The sequence below is a fragment of the Saimiri boliviensis genome, chromosome 8, assembly GCF_048565385.1.
Source record: "Saimiri boliviensis isolate mSaiBol1 chromosome 8, mSaiBol1.pri, whole genome shotgun sequence".
In the NCBI taxonomy this organism is placed as follows: domain Eukaryota; kingdom Metazoa; phylum Chordata; class Mammalia; order Primates; family Cebidae; genus Saimiri; species Saimiri boliviensis.
Window position 1 is genome coordinate 26,120,662 of NC_133456.1, and position 16,473 is coordinate 26,137,134.

At 51.5% G+C, this 16,473-nt stretch overlaps 1 protein-coding gene and 1 pseudogene across 4 annotated transcripts in view; both read right to left on the reverse strand.

Moving 5' to 3' along the window:
- The window catches only part of LOC104650448 (myosin light chain kinase, smooth muscle-like), a 64,677-nt gene that overhangs the window by 20,085 nt on the left and 28,119 nt on the right, over positions 1–16,473 (reverse strand). The window lies entirely within an intron of this gene.
- LOC120363025 (small nucleolar RNA U13) lies at positions 6,402–6,499 on the reverse strand (annotated as a pseudogene).

Here is a 16,473-nt window from a genome sequence, read left to right on the forward strand (position 1 = left end):
ACTCCCTACTTCTCCCCTCAGCGTCTCTCCAATCCCAGCCATAGGAGACCTGTGTGAGCCGAATCCACTGCACCCTCCTCTGCTCAGACCCACAGCGGCCCCATTTTCCTTGGTCTGAGCCAAAGGCCCCACAGTGGCCCACCAGGCCCGCCCTGAGCTGCCTCATTGCCTCCAGCCTCACCTTCCACCCATCTCCCTCCCTTCCCCACCTACCCCGTTTCCCATCCTCACACCTGCCTCTCCAGGCATCTGCTTTAGCTGTTCCCCCTGCCTGGAGCACCCTCACTCCAGAAGACCCTTGTCACCTCCAGCACCCCCTGCAGTTAGGGCCGCCTCTCTCACCACCGTCCAGCAAGGACACGGCCCGCCCGTCCCTCTCCCAGCAGCTCCCTTCCTTGGCCTTTCCTGGGTTCGTTGTTGCTTTTCCCCAGCACTTCCCACTTCCTAAAGGGCCCTGCAGGAAGCACCTGGCAGGGGCCCATGGCCTCGCTCTCCTTAGACTGGAAGCTCCACAGCAGCAGGGGCCACTCACTGTGGCAGACTCAGTATCTAGTTAGTGCTCAGCACACAGAAGGTGCTGGGTCAGTGTTTGAGACCTACAGAAGAAACGAGGGAGTGGAGAAGGGAAGGAGAGAGGAAGAGAAGAAGGAAGGGAGGGAGGGGAGGAGTGAAAAGGAGGGAGGGACGGAAAGATAGGAAAGGGGAGGACAGATGGAGGGAAGGAAAGAATTGAAAGAGGAAGGGAAGGAAGAGAGGGAGGAGGGAGGGAGGGAAGGAAAAAAGGAGAGAGGGCAGAAAGAAAGGGCAGTAGAGCAGAAGAAGGGAGTAGGGAAGAAAGGAAAGAAAGGCGGGAGGGAGGGACGGAGGGAAGGGGGATGGAGGGAAGGAACTTATTTCCTCTCTAGGCCCAGCTGTCCCAATGTCCATCTGTCACTTGGACCGTTTCTCCAGCCTCCTGCATGGCCTCCTCCGGGCACAGTGGCTCATGCCTGTAATCCCAGCACTTTGGGAGGTCAAGGCAGGTGGATTAACCTGAGGTCAGGAGTTCAAAACCACCCTGGCCAACATGGCAAAATGCTCTCTCTATTAAAAAATACAAAGATTAGCTGAGCATGGTGGCAGGCACCTATAATCGCAGCTACTCCAGAACCTCAGGCAGAGAATCACTTGAACACAGGAGGCGGAGTTTACAGTGAGCCGACATCGCACCACTGCACTCCAGCCTGGTAACAGCAAGACTGCATCTCAAAATATAACCAAAAAACCTTCTCTAGGCAGGTGCCTTCTGATGATGTCCCCCTCCCCTGGTGAGGCACAGGAGACCCCAAACTCCTGCTTGACTCTAAAATGCCAAGTGACCCTGCCCATGCACTCCTCTGGCCACACTGGTGTCCTCTGAGTCATGCTGCTCCCTCTGCCTGGGTTTCTGCTGCCCCCTGTCTCAAAGTCTCCCCTCCCTCTCCCTGGCTCCATCCCCCCATCCTCTGCCTGCCCAGCACCCACCTCCTGGTCATTTAAGGTGTAGCTCAGGCTGTAATCCCAGCACTTTAGGAAGCCTGGGGCAGAGGATCACTTGAGCCCAAGAGCTTGAGGCCAGCCTGGGCAACATAGTGAGACGCCCCAGCTCTACCAAAAATGTAAAAGGAAGAAAGAAAGATGTAGCTCAGGCATTACCCACCTCCAGGTAGCCTTCCTGATGGCACCATACCCAGGTGGGCTCAGGGGCAGCCTGTGTTCTCCAGGCATCAGAAGCTGCCTCCCCGGGGTAATGGTCCCAGGTCAGCTCCTGCAGGAGTCCAGGCACAGGATGACAGTGGATGCATCAGGACTGAGGAGCAGAGATGCGGAGAGGCAGACAGCTTTGGGACACAGTTGGCAAGATCAGTGGGATTTGCTGCAGGGAGGCTGTCAGGGTGCAGGGGAGAATTCTGGACCAGCACTGTCTTCATCTGTCTCTTTCCTCCAAACCCAGGAGAGCAAATGAGGCAGAAGGACTTGTGGGCCCGGCTCACCAGCTCCATCCTCAGGAACTTGAGGACCATCAAGTTCCATGGGTGGGAGAGAGCCTTTCTAGATAGAGTCCTGGGCATCTGGGGCCAGCAGCTGGGTACCTTATGGCCCTCTGGTGCCCTTTCAAGCATCTACCTTTCTGGTGATGTCACTCTAGTCTCTATGCTGAGCAGGACTGGGGAAGGAGTGTGGGGGCCTGGAGGGGAGGTACGTGGAGCCTCCCAGATCTTACCACCCTGTCCATCAAAACCCACACATTCTGGATCCTGTTCTCTCGGGGTTCCTGCTGCCTTCTGCATGAACAAATTAATCACATCATTCTGGTGAAGGTGGCAGCGGCTGATGAGGTCTGTTGTTCTGAGAGTTCCAGGCTTCTAGTGATGTGGGGAAGATGATTCTTGTTCAGGCAGGCTACAGAGGTAGCATCTGGAGTCTGAGTGGCTTTCCTGCTGGGGGCCAGCAGATGTCCATAGCCACCCTGTCACTGACGTGATCTTTGTCCTGCCATTCTGTAATTTATTTCCAATGGCTGTCAGAACAATCTTCCTAAAGCACAGTTTTCAGAAGAATTTAAACATGTTGATACATAGGCCAGGCACAGTGACTCACGCCTGCCATCCCAGCTCTTTGGAAGGCAGAGGTGGCTTGAACCTGGGTGGCGGAGGTTGCAGTGAGCCGAGATTGTGCCACTTCACTCCAGCCTGGGTGACAGAGCAAGACTTTGTCTCAAAAGCAAAACAAAACTAAACAAAAGGACCACAAATGGGACCATCACCTAGAGCCCTCCCATGCTGCTCTCTCCAGAAGTCCCCAGGCTCAGTCCTCATGTCTATCACCTTGACAGAGAGGCCTTTCCTGACCACCTTCACCACCACCACCACAGTACCCCTGCTTGTGCTAATGCACTCTACACCTGCACCTGATTTCTCTTTATTTTTAAGACAGTCTTGCTCTGTTCCCCAGGCTGGAGTGCAGTAATGCAATGTCAGCTCACTGCAACCTCCACCTCCCAAGTTCAAGCAATCCTCCCATCTCACCCTCCTGAGTAGCTAGGATTACAGGCAGGTGCCACCACGCCTGGGTCATTTTTTTTTTTTTTTTTTTTTGTACTTTTAGTAGAGATGGCATTTCACCATGTTGGCCAGGCTGGTCTTGAACTCCTAACCTCAAGGGATCCATCCACCTCAGCCTCTCAAAGTGCTGGTATTACAGGTGTGAGCCACCGCACCTGGCCGTACCTGCTTTAGTATTTATTCTTCACAGCGCTCTCCACCTGATGTGCTGTCTGTGTTAATGGTTTGTTTATGGATCACCTGTCTCTTTCCCCCTCATTAGAATGATGGATCCATTATGAGAGCAGCAACTCTGTTTTGCTCATTGCTGTTTCCCCAGAGCCTGGAACCCTGCCGGGTATATGATAACCAGGCAGTAGTTATTAGTGGAATGAATGAATGTAAGAATGAATAAATGGCCGGGTGCCGTGGCACATGCCTGTAATTCCAGCACTTTGGGAGGCCGAGGTGGGCGGATTGCTTGAGGTCAGGAGTTTGAGACCTGCCTGGACAACATGGTGAAACCCCATCTCTACTAAAAATAAAAAAGTTAGCTAGGAATGGTGATGCATGCCTGTAATCCCAGCTACTCAGGAGGCTGAGGCAGGAGAATTGCCTGCACCCAGGAGGTGGTGTTTGCAGTGCGTCAAGATCATGTCACTGCACTGTAGCCTGGCAGAAAGAGACCGTCTTAGAAATAAATAAAAATAATTTAAAAAAGAATGAATGAAAGACAAGAAGGCCTAGATAGAAGGAATAAGTTACAGTAATCAATATTGCACAAGGGAAATTACAGTGAATGAGAATTTATTTGACTATTTCAAGATAGCTAGAAGAGATGGATTTTCGTGTTCCCAAAACGAAAGATAAATATTTGAGGTGATGACTGTCTCAGTTACCCTAATTTGATCATTATATATTGTCTACAGCTGGGGTCCCCAACCCTCCTGGCCAAGGATCAGTACCAGTCTGTAGCCTGTTTTTGTTTTCGTTTTTGAGACAGAGTCTCACTCTGTGCAGCGGTGCGATCTCAGGTAAATGTAACCTCCACCTCTGAGGTTCAAGCAATTCTCCTGCGTCAGCCTCCTCAGTAGCTGGAATTATAGGCCTGTACCACCACAGCTGGCTAATTTTTGTATTTTTAGAAGAGACAGGGTTTCACCATGTTGGCCAGGCTGGTCCCAAACTGCTTACTTCAGGTGATTCGCCCTCCTGATTCTCCCAAAGTGCTGGGATTACAAGTGTGAGCCACTGTACCCGGCCTTTTTTTTTTTTTCTTTTTTTTTTCTTTATTTTTTTTTTTTTTTGATATGGAGTTTTGCTCTTGTTGACCAGGCTGTAATGCAATGGCATGATCTTGGCTCTCTGCACCCTCTGTCTCCCAGATTCAAGTGACTTTCCTGCCTGAGACCCCCAAGTAGCTGGGATTACAGGTATGAGCCACCATGCCAGGCTAATTTTTGTATTTCTAGTAGAGACAGGGTGTTTCTGTGTTGGTCAGGTTGGTCTCGAACTCCTGACCTCAGCTGATCCACCTCCCTCAGTCTCCCAAAGTGCTGGAATTACAGGCATGAGCCACCATGCCCGGCTCACCTGTTAGGAACTGGGCAGGCAGCACAGCAGGTGAACAGCGGGTGGGTGAGAAAGGTTTCATCTGTGTTCACAGCCACTCCTTATTGCTGGCATCACCACCTGAGCTCCACCTCCTGTCAGATCGTTGGCGTTGTTAGAGTCTCATAGGACCGCAAACCCTACCGTAAACAGCACATGCGAGGGAGCTGGACTGCATGCTCCTTATGAGAATCCAATGCCTATTGATCTGTCACTGTCTCCTGTCACCCCCAGAAGGGACCATCTAGTTTCAGGAAAACAAGCTCAGGGCTGCCACTGATTCTACGTTACAGTGAGTTTCGTAAGTATTTCGTTACATATTACAATGTAATATTAATAGAAGTAGGCCGGGCATGGTGGCTCATGCCTGTTATCCTAGCACTTTGGGAGGCTGAGGCAGGCGGGTCACCTGAGGTTGGCAGTTCAAGACCAGCCTGGCCAACATGGTGAAACACCATCTCTACTAAAGGTACAAAAACTGGCTGGACATGGTGGCAAGAACCTGTAATCCCAGCTACTTGGGAGGCTGAGGCAGGAGAATTGCTTGAACCTAGGAACAGAGGTTACAGTGAGCCACGATCGTAGCATTTTGGGAGGCTGAAGTGGGCAGATCACCTGAAGTCAGCAGTTCGAGACCAGCCTGGCCCACTGATGAAACCCTGCCTGTAATAAAAATACAAAAATTAGCTGGGTGTGGTGGTAGGAGCCTATAAGCCAAGCCACTCGGGAGGTTTAGGCAAAAGAATTGCTTGAACCCAGGAGGTGGAGGTTGCAGTGAGCTGAGATCATGTCCCTGCACTCCAGCGTGGGCAATAGAGCAAGATTCTATCTTTAAAAAACCAAAAAAGGCAAGCCATTTACAATGGCTTATACCTATAATCCCAGAACTTTGAGAGGCCAAGGTGGAAAGATCACTTGAGTCTCGGAGTTCCAGGTAATCCTGGGCAACATAGCAAGATCCCATCTCTACAAAACATTTTTTAAAAATTAGGCACAGTGGCATGTGCCTGTAGTCTCAGCTACTCAGGAGCCTGAGGCGAGAGGATTGCTGGAGGCCAGAAGGTGGAGCCTGCAGTGAGCCATGCTTGTGCCACTGCACTCCAGCCTGGGTGACAGAGTGACACCCTGTCTCTCAAAAAAAAGAATTCAGAGTAGAGAAAAGTATGAATTGTAAATTCAAGCATGCCACATCCCAAATTTCCTTCAGAAATGTTGATGCACACCCCAAGAAATCTGCATTCATTTCCCAGCGCTGCCTTAACAAAGTACCCTAAACTGTGTGGCTTCAACCACAGAGATTTATTCTCACAGTTCTGGAGGCCAGGAGTCTGAAATCAAGGGTTTTTTATTGTTTGTTTGTTTTTCCTGTGAAGACTGTGAGGGAGGGTCTGTCCCAGGTCTCGCTCCTGGATTCTCAGAGCCTCCAGAGTTCCTTGGCCTGTAGGTGGTCTTCTGTCTCTGTCTTGACATTGTCTTCCCTTGGTAGGTGTCTTTGTCTACACATCCCCTTTTTATAAGGACACCAGGCACACGGGATTAGGATTCACCCTCATTACCTCAGCTTAGCCTGATCACATGTGAAGAGCCTATTTCCAAATAAGGTCGCATCCACAGACCCTGCAGCGTACGGCTTCAGCGTCTTTTGGGGAGACACAGGACAACGCATAACGCTATAGATTTGCAAATATTTTTAGTTTCAGTTTCTGGGTTTTGTTTTTTTCTTTTTCACGTCAGGTGGGTGATGTGATGATACCGTAACAAGTTTTGAGGAAAGCACATGTCATACAATAGCATGAAAACCCAACCGTCATGCTTAGGTTTTGGGTTTTTAATTTTAATTTTAGTTTTTCTCGAGGCAGGGTCTTGCTCTGTTACTCTGGCTGGAGGGTAGTGGTGCAAACATAGTTCACTGCAGCCTCGACCTCCTGGGCTCCAGCGATCTTCCCACCTCAGCCTCCCAAAGTGCTAGGATTACCGGAATAAGCCACCACCCCCGGCTGTTTCCTATTTTTTGTTTGTACCTTGCTCTTTTTACTCAAAAATACACATTTGTGGCTGGGCATGCTGGCTCATGCCTGTAATCCTCAGCACTTTGGGAGGCTGAGGCAGGTGGATCACTTGAGGTCAGGAATTCAAGACCAGCCTGGCCAACATGGTGTAACGCCTTCTCTACTAAAAATAGAAAAATGAGCTGGATGTGGTAGTGCATGCCTGTAATCCCAGTGACTTGGAAAGCTTAGTCAGGAGAACCACTTGAACCCTGGAGGCAGAGGTTGCAGTGAAGCCAAGTTCATACTACTGCGCTTGAGACTAGGTGGCAGAGCAAGACTCTGACTCAAAAAAAAAAAAAGAAAAGAAATATACTTACACACACACACACACACACACAAAATACACATACAGACACACAGACACCTTGGCAATCTTTTTATATATCAGCATTCACTGGTACAGTTTAAATTCCATGGTAGATTTCATTTAGAGTAATACAATCTAAATACTATTCTATTAAGTTCTACAACCTGCTGAGGCAGGTGAATTGCTTGAATCTGGAACGTGGAGGTTGCAATGAGTCGAGATTGCACCACTGCACTCCAGCCAGAGTACAAATAGCAGCTTTAGACTTGATCCTGCCAGGCATGACCACTGGGCATGTTCAGCAGTGGATCATCGATTCTGCCTCAGTTTCCATTGTATTCTCAGAGGGCTGGAGTGGAGCATCTGAAGCCAGGGCTGGATGTCTTGCTGCATAAATACTCTCTCCACTTCTACCTGTGCCGTCAGCCTGGGTGGGGAGAAGACCCATGTCAGGGGAGAGCTGTCTTCCTCCTAAAGCCCCATGTGTCTGATAGGTGAGACTTCTGCCTCATTTCCAGAACTCCCAGGGACCCTTGAACATCTTGTTATTTGCTACATGTGCAAGCACAGATTGCCTTTACCTCGCCTTGGACCTTCCTGCCGCTTCCCATAGAGCTGTCTGAAGCCTGGAAATGTTTATTTGCCTTTGGAGAAATTCTAGTTCCATCTGCCCCAGACTCATCAAAATTACAGTAGAAGTCTGCGCTCTGTAACTTTCTGGAGCCTGTTCCAGCAGACAGGAGGTCCCTTCTTCAAGTCCTCTTTGTAACCCCATACAAGATGAGGAAGCTGCGGCAGATGAGCTCATGAACGCAAAGTGCCAGAGCTTGGTTTCAACCTTGAATACCTGGGCCCAGGAATTCGAGGCTTGGGTTCAACCTTAAAGTTTGTGGGATTTAAGGTTGGTGTGGGAAGTGTTCTGTTTGGCACCCTCTACCCCGGTGTGTGGGGGTTGGGTCCTGGGTTGCCTGGAGAGCCCCAGTTTATGCCTGTTGACCTGACACATTTGTGACTAGTGTTCTCTTGAACTGCAAAGTGTTGTGGTTTGGGACAGAAATTCTGTGCTCACCCTGTTCACATGCACCCTGAGGAAGCTCTGACACCACCGCACAGCCTCTGATACACACTGGAGAAAGCCAGTGCTAGGATGTGCCTGTCGGCAGGAAAAGCTGTGAGCATCTACATCCACACGTAGACATATTTGTACACATATTCGTATACACACATCCATATATATACATGTCTTTACACACATCCACACAGACGTCTGTATACCCACACATTCATACACGTCTACATATAGACACATCCATGTACACATCACTGTACACACACATCCATATCCACACATTCGTACACACATATCTGTGTATTTCCATATATCTGTATACATACACATCTACACACATCCATGTACAGATGTATCTGTACACAGATGCATACACATTTGTACACACACATCTGCACACATGTCGGCGGGGATCAGGGAAACACAGCATTAAGTAGTGATGAGTATTGTTTTGACATCTTTTGGGTGAACTGACCAGCTAGTGGCTATCAGAGGGGTGTGTGGGGTGTGTCTGCAGGTTGGCGGGGCCATCAATGTGGTATTTGTAGTTGCTCTTGGCTTTTCTAGAGGATCTCTTGTGTGGGGCCTTGGAGTGTAGTGAGCTGTCCCCTTGGCCCACCTGCCAGTGTCTGCACCAGTGACCAACAAAGTTCTGGCTTCACGGGCCTCAAGGACTTTGGATTGTACCGTAAGAAACACTAGTGTGCCATCATTGGACGTGTCTGGTCACCACGTGGAGATCCGTTGCCAGCGGCAGGATGGGAGCCGGGAGAGCCAGGAGGATGTTGCAGTGAGACAGGCGAGATGACCAGGGCTGGAGCTGGTGTGCCGCGGTGGTGGCAGATGGGGTTGACTCTAGTCACATTCCATAGCAACGGTCAACTGCGTTCCTGATGGATCCAACGAGGGGGTTGTCAAGGAGAGAAGAGGAGTCCTTTGTGTTTATGTCTGAGTTTATAACACAGGTTTCTAATTTTGAGAAATCTGGAGTTTAAAAAATTGGGGAAGGGCTGGGCATAGTGGTTCACACCTGTAATCTCAGCACTTTGGGAGGCCAAGGCAGGCGGATCACTTGGGATTAGGAGTTTGAGACCAGCCTCACCAACATGGTGAAACCCCGTGTCTACTAAAAATACAAAAATTAGCTGGGCACTGTGGTGTGCGTCTGTCATCCCAGCTACTTGGGAGGCTGAGGCAGGAGAATCATTTGAACCCCGGAGGTGAAGGTTGCAGTGAACCTGGATCCTGCCACTGCACTCCAGCCTGGGTGACAGAGTGAGAGTCCGTCTCAAGAAAAATTGTTAACTGGGGAAGGATTGGCATAGAAAGCCATTAGCTGGGCTGTCTCCTGCCCTCTCTCCAGTCCCAGTTTGTGTGATCATGGCTGGGCTTGCTGGTCAAGCCTGTCATTCCAGGTGACACCACAGCCTTTTCAGGGCTAGAGAGACCTGCAGCCACCCATGGTCGGCAAGGCCGAGTGGTTCCAGGCGCAGCTGGAGATGAAACTGGTGACAGGGGCAGCCCTGTCATTTTTACAGGGACCCTCACATGGCAGGCGGGCAGCAAGCTGGCCTTTCTGCATCGCTGAGCCATCTGCTGAGTGACCAGGCCTACGTGACAGGTAGGAGATGAAACCCCTTGTGCCCTGTCTCCTCCGTGGCCAGGCTAGGGTGTGGGCCAAATGCCTTCTGATGGTCCTCATCACCCCAGCCTCTCAATATTAACATCCCATCTAAGGACAGACGCAGGCTCAGTGTGAGCTCCCAGAACCTCCCCCAACTTCCAACTGTCCCCACAAACCTTAAAATAGCAGATTTTGGGCTGTTTTTATTCTCACCCACGATAAGAAACACATGTAATATTTTGACCTAAAATACACGGGGCATTTAAAACACACACACAGGCTGAGCAGGTGCTGGCCCTGTGCCAGAGCCAGGGTGGTGGCACCTGGGTGTGCCGCTTATGTGTTCTGAAAGATTCCAAGGTAAGAACAGGAGCTGAGGCTGGGGGCACTTGGAGTGGCGGCTGTTGACCATCTCATGTGGGTGTTTGGGAGTCATAACAGCTGGCCCATTTCCACCTGTGTGTTCTGGATGACCTTCAGTATTGCAGAAGCAGAAGTTTCAGAAGGTGAAATTTACCCAACAACCCATGATGTGTGGTAAATTCTTTTGTCATCTGTCCTATTTGATTTTGTTTCTTTTTTTTTTTTTTTTTTTTCCTTTGAGACAGTCTCACAGTGTTGTTGGGACTGGATACAATGGTGCAATCTTGGCTCACCACAGCCTGTCTCCAGGGTTCAAGCGATTATCCTGCCTCAGCCTCCTGAGTAGCTGGGATTACAGGTGCCCACCACCACACCTATCTATCTATCTATCTATCTATCTATCTATCTATCTATTTATTTATTTATTTATTTATTTGTATTTTTGTAGAGATGGGGTTTCACTATGTTGGCCAGGCTGGTCTTGAACTCCTGACCTCAGGAAATCTGCCTGCCTTGGCCTCCCAAAATGCTAGGATTACAGGCATGAGCCACTGTGCCCAGCCTCATTCTACTTTATTCTTGGGCCAAGCACAGTGTCCTAAGCCTATAATCCCAGAACTTTGGGAAGCCAAGGCAAGAGAATTACTTGAGCCCAGGAGTTCAAGACCAGCCTGGACAACATAGTAAGACCCCTGTTTCTACAAAACACACACACACACACACACACACATACACACACAAATTAGCCAAGATGGTGACATATGTCTGTAGTACCAGCTACTTGGGAGGCTGAGGTGGGAGGATCAATTGAGCCTGGGAGGTCAAGGCTGCAGTGAACTGTGATCAGGCCTGTCTGTGGGCTGTTGTGCAGGGCACAGGTATTGACTCCTCAAGGAGCCCCCCCAACCCCAAGGCCCCTGGGGTATCTGAGTCCCCTCTTTACCTGGGGCTGTGGGTGTTGGTCCCTGAGGGCTGACCCTTTCACCTGTGTGCTCTGTCCCTGCAGCACTGCTGGAAAGGGAGGAGGAGGAGGAGGATGGTGTGCTCAGCAGTTGAACAGGTGGTAGTTCTTCTACAGCATGCATTTAACCTTGTACATTTATTTTTTTTTCTTTTCACATCCAGTCCTGCAAATGATGGTGGTTTATTCTTTTTGAGATGGAGTCTCACTGTGTCACCAGGCTGGAGCACAGTGGCACAATCTCGGTTCACTGTAACCTCTGTCTCCCGTATTCAAGCGATTCTCCTGCCTCAGCCTCCCAAGTAGCTGGAACTACAGGCATGCACCACAGTGCCTTGCTCATTTTTGTATTTTTAGTAGAGATAGGATTTCACCATTTTGGCCAGGATGGTCTTGATCTCTTGACCTCGTGATCCACCAGCCTCAGCCTCCCAAAGTGCTGGGATTATACGTGTGAGCCACTGTACCTGACCCAACCTTTTTTCCATGGCCTTCTGTCTTATTCTTACAAGGTCTCCAAGCTAATATCCCTTATGCCTGCTGCCTCAGTTTCTTCAGTCTTCTGCCTGCTTTGAGTGTACAGCCTTCTTTCTGTGAAGCTCACTGCCACAGGGTCTCTTTCTGGTTCCACGATGAGCTCTCTGCGGCCGTGTGGTCGTTAAACGCGCACAGCGGCTGCCCTGACTGCCCTCCTGGCAGGACTAGGAATTTCTGGCCTCTCCACCATCCGGTGCTAAGACCTTGCCCAATGCCAGGGCGGGTGTCCCTTTGGCTATTGAATGTCACCTCCATATCCTCTCTGCTGTGCCAGAGTCCCATGGCCACCCACAGGGCAGTGAATTTGGAAGAGTGCTCCAGGACTCGGAACACTGTGCTGTTCGCAGCTGTCATTGACTACAGTGAGAGGGTAGGCAGGAGTGTCAGCACAGGGAAGGGGGCTGGGGTGGAGTCCAGGGGGAGCCAGGGCCAGCACCCAGTGTCCTCTCCCAGTCCTTGCGCCTTCACACTTCACCCAGGGCGTTTAGTGGGGCTGCCTAATTGGCAGGTGCTGCTTGGCTGACAGACACCTAGGAGGCAAGCAGTCTTCTGGCATAAACCACGTTTGTGCAAACAGTTCAGGTGCAGAGAGCCTCGTATCACTTCTAGGATTGGTGGGAACCCTTCCCAAAACCAAGTTCCCAGACAACTTATGAGCAGGCCATGCAGAGGCAGCTCGGGTCTGCTGTGACAACTCGCCTGCAATCTCCAGGGCCTTCTGCTCTATTCCTTTTCCCCCATTCCCCCTACCATCTTAATCCCAGGAACAGGCCCTATCTCCTCGAGGCCTGGGCTGGGCCTCTGAGCTGCCCAGAGGCTTCATGGTGGGTGGTAGCTGCCCATTGCAGGGCCCCTGGCCACACAGAATGCCTTCCTGGAAGTGATGTTGCAGCCCCTGGAGGAAGTGCAGTGGGAGTGGGCAGAGGAGTCAGGGATGCCAGGCAACCGAGGTCCCAGGCCCATCAGGACGGCCCTGGGGGCTGTGAAAGGCACCCTGGAGCTGGAGAGTGAGAGCAAGGATGGGGCGTGGCTGGCAGTTGTGGATGACTGAGACAGTTCTCACTGTCCCCTCCCTCTCCAGGTGGCCCACCAGATGCTGTCCTGGACTGAGACCACATTCTCATGGGCACTGAAGAGGCTCTGCAAACCCCTGCTGGACCTGTATGACCTTGTAACCAGGTAACACAGGGTTGGGAGTGGTGCATCTGGCATTCCTGCCACATATCAGGTGCAATGCTGAATGCTTCAACACTCTGACTCACTCACTACTCTGACTGCCCTACACAAAGGCTTCTTCACTCTCCACTTCACAGGAGAGGAAGCTGGGGTTTCTTCCTCACTCCACAGAGACCTTATGAGCATGGTCCCAGTGCAGGCAGGATTTTAGGAGCTGCTGCAGAGGACCACAGTGGGCGAGGCTGACCCCTGCCTTCAGGAAGCTCAGTTTTACTCAGAGACAGACATGAAGCACAAGAAATCATCTACAGCAGTGTGTGCACCGCTCCCTGCAGAGAGCCTGAGAGTCGCCTCTTAAGCACGCCATTCTGCTGTCACATTTCCTTGCTTTTGTTTTGTAATCATCTTTTTTTTTGAGATGGAGTTTCGCTCTGTCTCAGTGGTGTGATCTGAGCTCATTGCAACCTCTGCCTCCTATGTTCAAGTGATTCTCCTGCCTCAGCCCTCCCAGTTGCTGGGACTACAGGTGTGTGCACTACTGCACCTAGCTAATTTTTTGCGTTTTTAGTAGAGACAGGGTTTTGCCACTCCTGGCTGGTCTCAAACTCCTGACGTTCAGTGATACAACCCCTTTGGCCTTCCAAAGTGTTGGGATTACAGGCATCAGCCACCACTCCCAGCCTGTTTTGTAATATTTTAAACACACAAATCCCTTCTTTCTTGCAGGCCATGCGGAAGCCGACCACAGGCTGGGTGTGGCCCACTCGTCCATCATTTACCACCACTGAGCCATACGTTAGGTGGCAAGTGCTAGAGAAGGAACATTGTTGGGATGGTGGGCTGGGGATCCTATGGTGTGGCCATGGCCAGCTTTGTGGAGAAGGTATAGTTTGAGCAAAAGCTATGGGGCCAGTATGGGAACAGAGCTCCAGTTGGGGGCACCACTGCACAGAGGCCTGGGAGAGGGATGTGCCTGGCCAGTTTTTGAGATGGAGTCTCGTGCTCTGTCACCCAGGCTGGAGTGCTGTGGTGTGATCTCAGCTCACTGCAACCTCTGCCTCTCAAATTCAAGTGATTCTCTTGCCTCAGCCTCCCAAATAGCTGGGATTACAAGCATTCACCACCATACCCGGCTAATTTTTATATGTTTAGTAGAGACGGGGTTTCACTATATTAGCCAGGCTGGTCTCAGAATCCTGGGCTCCAGAGACTCGGTGCTGGGATTATGGGCATGAGCCACCCTGCCTGGCCTGTTTGAATAGCAAGGTGGTGGGGCTGATGCAACTGGGAGGGACTGGGAGGTTCCAAGGCTGGTGGGGGTGGGTGGTGAAGGGAGGACTCTGGCTTCTGCTCTGACCTAGGAAGGATGTGATCATCCTTTCACTTCAAAAGGCGCCTTTGGTCCCTGTGTTGAGAACACGGGGATGGTGGATAGAAGTGGGGAACCCAGTCTAGAGCAGGGGCCTGGGGACCAAATATCCTTTTCCCTCACAGCCATGAGGCCCACCAGGAACCTGGCTCCAGGCAAGGGGGCCGCCCCTTCTTCCATGCGGGTGGCCTTGCTGAGCGTCTGGACTCCGGCTCTGCCTCTTACTGGGATTCCTCTGCAGCGGCTCTGTGTGCCTCAGTTTCCCCAGCTGTGGAATAGGGACTAAACCCGCATCACGGGGGAAAGGCTCCATGTAACACAAGTTCCTGCTCCTGCTACCTTGCGGTCAGAATGTAGGCTGAGGAAGGGAAGAGCTCCCCGGGTGGGGCTTTGGCTTGGTTGAAGATTCACCTGTCTGCTTATTTGCCTACCTGGTGAGTGGGATCTGGTGGGGGTGCCAAGAAAATGGATTCAACTGGCAGCGAGGGTGTTGAAGCTGCTTCCTGCTCCCAGCTGCAGGGCCTCTGGACTCCCTAAAAGGTAAGTGAGGCTACCTGTCCCTCCTCCTCACTGGCCCATCAACAACACAGTGTGCAATGTTCCCCTTCCCACTCCACCCCCATGTGAGCCAAGATCTCCCTGATCATTCAGATCTCACAGGCTTGACCCTACTCTACATATTGAGAAAGTTCCAGTCCTCCCCTCAACTGTAGAAATTTCCTAGACCTGTTGGTTGGGCACACTGGCTTATGCCTGTAATCTCACCAGTTTGGGCAGATCACTTGAGGTCAGGAGTTCGAGACCAGCCTGGCCAACATGGTGAAACCCCGACTCTACTAAAAATTCAAAAATTAGCCAGGCATGGCAGTGAGTGCATGTAGTTCCAGCTACTCTGGAGGCTGAGACAGGAGAATCACTTAAACCCAGGAGGCAGAGGTCACAGGGAGTTGAGATCATACCACTATAGCGAGCTTGGGAAACAGAATGAGATTCTGTCTCAAAAACCAAAACAATTTCCTACACCTTCCAGCTCCTGTCCTTGGCATCCCCACACACGGGTCCTATGCTGCCCAAGACCTGGGGGGCAGATCAGACATGACATCAGACATCTGTGTCCTCAAAATAGGGCAGCTTGTTTCTGTCCAAGCCTCAGCCATCACCTCTACTGTCATGCCAGTGTCTGTCCTCCTCCACCTCATTATGGGATTTCCTAGAACAAGGACAGCCCCTCCCTGAGAGGCAACCCAATGCTCTCCATGGCAGGGCTCTTCCTGCGGACCTGTGAGCTCCCCCTCTGCAGCCAAAAGGAGCAAGGCTCGGCTAGGCATAGCGACTTGTCCTGTGTGTTCCCTCTAGGAACTACTTAGTGGTGGTGACACTGCCACTGCTGCCTCGGGGGGATGAGCCCCTGGACATGGCCTGGGTGACCAGCTACCTGGTGGTGTAGAAGCTGCTGCAGCCACTCTGAGAGGTGTCCAAGGCCAACATGCTCTCGTGTTCTACCAGCTCAGATGCCACCTGCTGCATGCTCTCTGAGAGTTTGAGTCCTGCCCCGAGCTGTGCCACTTTCCTCCCTGGGAGCCCCCTGCCCCATGGGCACAGCAGCAGACCATGCAGGGGCAGGTACTGTGGGAGCACATGGAAGCCTACAGAGGCTTGTGGCATGACAGTGCCAGGCCCAGAGCTTATTGGACTTCCCAAGGTCTTATGGGACTAGAGCTGAGGCTTCACATCCTGCTTTTCTCCAGATTATAAGGCCTGGCCCAGCAGTGCAGCCAAGGGTGGTGCTGGGATGACCGGCTCTGGGCTCCTGGGGAGCTTGCATGTGGCTCAGGTGAGTCTGCTAACCTCTGTGGACTCAGCTTCCTCCACTGTGAAATGCAGGTAATCACGTGGCTCACTCACATGGGTAACGGGCATGTACAGTTCTTAATGCATGAGGGAGCCCCTCATGTCCATGGGGAGCCAAGGTACCCAGGCTTGGCAAGGAGCGGTTTATCTGTGTGGGACTCACATGGAGGCCTACGGCTCCCTAGAAGCATGGGTGTAGTCAGGTCTAAGCAGCACACTGATCTTTTAGAAAACAGCCTGGTCTTCAAGTTGTGTGTGTGTCACCATGGGCTGCTCTGTGCCCTCAGTTCTGACAGCTGACCACGACGCTGGTAGTGCCTCCCTTGGGATGCTGACCCTGACCAACAGGTGTCTGGCTGTGCACGGTGGATGGTGCTTTCCCACCATGGGCACGAGCACCCCCAAGGCACCGCTCAGGGGCCTCGCTGGCTGAACTGGTCACACTTGGTCCTTCACAGGCCATCTCTTCCCTACCCTGAAGAGGGCAGGTCA